This window comes from Phyllostomus hastatus, unplaced genomic scaffold (genome assembly GCF_019186645.2).
Source record: "Phyllostomus hastatus isolate PE091 unplaced genomic scaffold, TTU_PhHast_1.1 phas_contig_86, whole genome shotgun sequence".
Lineage (NCBI taxonomy): Eukaryota > Metazoa > Chordata > Mammalia > Chiroptera > Phyllostomidae > Phyllostomus > Phyllostomus hastatus.
Window position 1 is genome coordinate 74,936,503 of NW_025333977.1, and position 6,000 is coordinate 74,942,502.

Below are 6,000 nucleotides of genomic sequence, written 5' to 3' on the forward strand. Positions count from 1 at the left end.
TTTGCTTAAGTGAACTGTTATCTCCCTCCATGCTTGTAGGACCCTGCATAGAAATAGAACTCTGTTTTTCATCACCTGTTCTCTCTCAAATCTAATATTTGTGTGTATAAATGCATCTGTTCAATAGCCATATGAAGGCCATTTTTTCTTTAATTTTATAATTTTTCTAAATGTAAATCTAATGATTTATATTGTTACTTTGGATAGTTTATTTAACCCATTTTTAATCAACAATTTCTCAAATCTTTGGGTATACAGTGATTCAAATCAACCTTAATAACATATATGCGCGCGCGCGCGCGCACACACACACACACACACACACACACACACACACAGAAAATCCTAAACAGAAAAACATTCTAATCATTAAATAGTGGAAATCTGTAAGTTAGCTCTTTTCTATTTCAGTGAAATGTGGCTGATAAGTGGGTGATAACATTGTCTACTACCTCAAGTTCTCAGTATAAATGAGTCAATGTCAAGGAAAGTAATGCACTTGGAGTTATTTGACAATTAGTCTGTGTAACATTTGAGGTCCCATTATTAATGATTAAATTATAAATAAATGTTAACTTTACCTAGTATCTGCTATATTCTCAAGAGACAGGCATCCTTGTATTTAATCCTCTGAACTCTAAAATGAAGACACTGTTATTGCCTTGTTTTACTGATAAAGCTGAGACAGTTGGAATAAACTGTCTGAAGATATTGCAAGTAAATTTCAGATTCAGTAATTGAACCATGCATGGTCAATCTAATTTCAGAGGATCATTTTTTCCTTTCTTAGTTTCATTCTTTTTATTGGTGCCTTTTTTCTTTTTTTCTTTTTAACAGACTTTGTTTATAGAGCAGTTTTACATTTACACCAAAATTGAGCAAAAAGTAGAGAGTTCTTACCTACCCCTGCCCCCTCCCCTCAGCCTGCTGCATTATCAACATTACATACCAGAGCGATATTTTTGTTAAAGTTAATGACTGTATATTTTAAACTGCTTTTTGCTTTAGAGAAAAGTTGCAAGAATAATACATGGAGTTTTCTTATATTCTTCACTCTGCTTTCTTTAAGGTTAATATCAATATAACTAAAAGTAGGACGTTAACATTGGTACAGTATTATCAATTAAACTATAGACTTTACTGTAATTTTGTGAATTTGTTTCACTAATATCCCCTTTTGTTTCTAGAATCTGATCTAGGATGCCACATTGCATTTAATTGTTATTTCTCCTTAGTCTGCTTCAATTTGTAGGCCTTTCTCTGTTTTTATGACATTTACAGAGATAATTTCTTAATATATTTCCAGTTTGAGATGCCCAGATGAATTCAATTATTTTAGTAGTTATTATCTTAGTGATTATTTAAAGAAAGTAGTACATTGGTAAACCATGATTTCACAGGTATGATTTTGAGACTGAGACTATTTTAAAAGTAAATTAATTTAAATATAAATATTAAGTAATAGTATAGTTGATACCAGATATGGTAAAATCAGGAAAGTGGTACGTGATTGAATTCAGGAAATTCTTTAGTGGTCGATTGTATATCTCTAGTAAGTGTCATTGTTAAGTAGGTACTATTCAGAACTGACACTGGGGGAGATCGGTGAGTTCATTTTCAGTACCTACCACATCCCAGGAACTCCTCATGAGAGTTGTGTCCTCACAATACCCTTGGGGTCACCAAGGAACCATTCTCCATGCAGTTGGAGTTCAGTTCCTCTCTCCAAATTTACCTGACCTACATTCATTACTTAATGTTATGCTTCCTGACAAACTATCAAACAGGTTTTCTCTGTAAGTTTAATTTTTACTTTAATAGCAACACTTATAAGCTAAAATATAGAAATGAATAATTATGGCTCTTTAAGGCATTGTGTCACAGCCAGAATGCTATTTTCAAGTAGGAAACCCAGGGCCTTTTGATGCTCCTTAAATCATACCAGGTAATTATTTCATCAAACTAGTCAGAAAGGTGACTCTTCTTTTATTACCAATAGATGTCATATCATTTTGAAGTATATGTTTGTTTTTTCTCATGACAAGAAAATTTTTCCATTTAAATAGGAAAATGAAAATTTCATGACAACTTTGTACAATTATTTAATTTTAAACCTCATTAACAACTGTGAAGATTTAGTGAGCCCTGACTAATGTGGCTCAGTTGGTTTTGTGTCATCCCACAAGATGAAAAAATTGCTGGTTCAATTTCTGGTCAGGGCACATGCCTGGGTTGTAGGTTCAGTCCCTGGTTTGGGGCTTATGGGAGACAACTGATCAATGTGTTTTTCTCATATCAATGTTTCTCTCCCTCTCTCTTTACCTCCCTTCCCCCTCTCTAAAAATAAATAAAATCTTTAGAAAAAGACTTATTGAGCATCAGTTGTGTACCAGCCATTATTCTAGCCACTTACTTTTCAGTATTTTGTTATTGTGTGTATGTGTTTATGTGTGCTCTGAGATGAAGCAGAGTAAGAGTAGCAACCAGGGCTGGGGCAGAGACAAATAAATAGATGATTACATTGCAGCACTACCAGATTTATGGTGGCTTGTCTGGAGTGCTTTTGAGTATATGGCAAGAGGAATTATCTCATTCAGGCCAGGGATGCTTAGAGAAGGCTTCATGAAGGAGTCATGTCCTGAGTTTAACCTTTAAGGAGAAGTAAGAATTAGCCAAGCAAAGGGGAAAAGAGCATTAAGACAGAAGGAACAGCATGAGCAAAGACAGGGAAGACAAAGCTATTACCCTTGGGGAAGAACAGATAGTCCAGTGTGGCAAATATTATACTGAACTGGGATTTAAACCCATACTCTTTCCCCTGTGCTATGTGATACAATACACTCCTTACAGACTACAGCCTTGTGGTTTGGAAATCTTATCAGCAAATGTGCCTCTTGACACTGAAGCTAATGATCATTGATATAAAACTGATAAAGCTATTGCATTTAGTTAATGGCTCATTATTTAGAATCGTAAAGGCCCCAGAAATATGCTAATTTAAGATATAATGAATGTGATATATAAACTCTACATGAATTTATATATTCATTTATTCAACAAATATTTATTGAGTACCTGTTATATGCTAGGAAACAGTGCTGATTCAGAGATGCAATGATAAGCAAGCCATGCCCCATGCACCTGTCACATGACAATAAATACAGTCAGTCATGGAAGGCACCATCCCTTGTGGTCTGATGATTAAAGTCAGTCACATAGGAAGTCAATAGTAAGAATGAAAATATAGCTAATATATATATTTTGACACTTTTATACAACATATTAAAACTTTTCTTAAACTAATGAAAGAAGCACAATAGAGATAAATGGAAGAGAAAATTTAAGTTGGAGCAAATAACTTTTTAAAAAACTTCAAGAGATAGGTAGTATTTGAGATAGACCTTTAAGAGTAATATATGTTGAGAGGAAATTGGAAGTCATTAAAGACAGAAGGCAATAGAATGAAGATGAACAGTGGCCTAGTGGTATACTAAAGATAGGTGAAAATTCTGGGAATGTGGATGGAGGCCATATGTTATATTAGTGGTTAAGTATGCAGGTTGTGGAGATAAATATTTCAGAGTGCAAACAGTAGCTCAGTTTCTAATTAGTAATGTCACAGTGTTGGGCAGGGTCCTCTGAGAAGCATGTATCAAAATAGGACTAACCATGCAAGACACCAGTTGGGGTTAATGACACGGCAGGCCTAAGATTGCAATGCAACTCAAGAAAGTTTCTACAAAGTAAACAAGGATGCCTCCAGCCACAGTTGTTTGTTAAAAGTGTGCTGTGTAACCTAGTCATTGACTATGAGCAGCCCTAGGAAGTGTGACTTTGGTGCCACATGGTGATGGATTTCACAGCCCATGGTCTGTTATGCTCTTCCACTCTGAAAGCCACATCTTTATGTCTTCCAAAGTGGCCTGGAGCAGCTAATTTTATGAGTTGTAATTCCACCATTTACCTCGGGGAAACATTAATATTTACTTCATAAGGTTGTGGACAATTAAATGAGTATGCATGTATAAAATGTGTAAAAATGATAGTATAGAAGTTGTGGTTTCAGGTATAATACTGGTGATTTTGAAAATAATAGTAAATGATTAAAATGTAAAATTATCAAATTATATTGTAGAAATAAATCAGTTATTGAGAGAAAAGTATCAGAAGAACAATAGAGGAAGATGAGAGAAGTCTCATAAGATTTAAAGATATAGCAGTGGTAAGTAAATAGAGGCTCTTACTATAGGCCAATTTTGTAAAGGAGAGATGAATGAGGGACCCTACCAGAATATTGTCAAATTATAAGGCAATATCATAAGTGGTAACAAAAACCTGAACTCAAATGTTGGCAGCAATCATGGAAAGGAAGAGAGACATAATGGAACATTGAAAAGAATTCATCTATAGACAGGATATCTGAGTAGATATGTAAGGTTACAGGAAAGAAGCAGCAAAATACATCACCAAAATTTCAACTTAGTGTCTTAGAAATGTTTATAGGGGTAAAAGAAATAGTTTTCAAAAGATTAAAACATTTAAGTTTAGATGTTTTTTCAATCCATTTCATTGTTAGATTTTTGAAATTGTGGTATTAGCAAGGGGATCATATCTAACAGTGAAGGTAGGAAGTCCCTGAATGGATTAGAACAGTGGTAAATAGACTTGTAACTCCATCAAATGGAAATAAATTTGTGACTAAGAAAATGCATATGATCACCAAGAAAATAAATTAAGAGCATAGTGAAGCCAAACTAAGTCAGGGCTTTGACACATTTTTTAATTCATCTTGTAGGGGAGCCAGAGCTTTGAAAATTAGTAACAGTGAGTGGAAAGGAAAAATAAGAGGGGAAGATTGTGAGTTCACAAATTAAACAAGCAAATCATGGACACTGGCCAGGACACTATTTCAAGAGAAACTTGGATATTGGTACCAGAATTAAAAAGAAATTAAGTAACTTTGTTAATTAAAAGTTATTTAGTGATTTTGAGATGTTTCATTAGGTACAGAATTCTAAGCACATAAAATAAGTCAACTGCGTGGAAGATAAGGTACCAAGGATACATTAATTTTCTGATTGCTGAAAGAAAATAGAAATTGATAGAATAGTAAGTATTTTGGGTACAGCAACATTTAAAGAAATTTGTTTATATTTTAATTTTTCTCAAGGGGTTGTTTGTTCATACCAAACATATTTTCAGGAAGAGAGAAAGAAAGTAGTTGTAAGTAACAAATTAAATAAATATGTGTATAGTTGACCGTTAAACAAAATAAGGGCTAGGGAAGCTGACCCTGCACAGTTGAATCTCTGTAACTTTTGATTCCCCACTCGTTCCTTGGTATCTGCTCAAGGGATGGATTACATTCCTATGGACACCTAAATCTGCAGATGCTCAAGTCCTTTCTATTAAGTGGCATAGAACAGTGCATACATTAACCCTTCACATCTGCAGATTCCCAACTGGGGATTGAAAATACTGTTTCTCATCCACCACTAGTTGAATCCTCAGATACAATGCCTGGGAATACAAAAGGTCAACTCTATATTTATTGAAAAGTTCTGTGTATATGCAAACCCATGCAGTTGTTCAAGAGTCACTTGTAGATAGATGGCAGATAGACAGATAATTTTGAAGAACATATTTAATGAATCAGAGCCCTAGAGAACACAGAACAACGAGTATGATTAGAGTATAAGCAGAAGGGCCAGCCTTTATTTAAAAAGATTATTTCCTTCTCAGAGACAGTAAAGTAGAAAAGAGAAGAAGCTGTGGAGTGATTTTAGAAATAAAAAGATGGAATGTGAGTATTTGCATAAGAGCAGGCTTAACTTTTTTAGTAAATTAAGGAGTAACCCCTTTTCTAATGAGTAACACAGTTTCCTAAATATGTTAATTTCCAGTGTCATCCATAATGTACTGATCACATTTACCCTGCTTGTGCTCTTTAAAAGGTCTGGAAGCTTTTCCACTCGCTCTTGACAGTATTAATAAAATGAT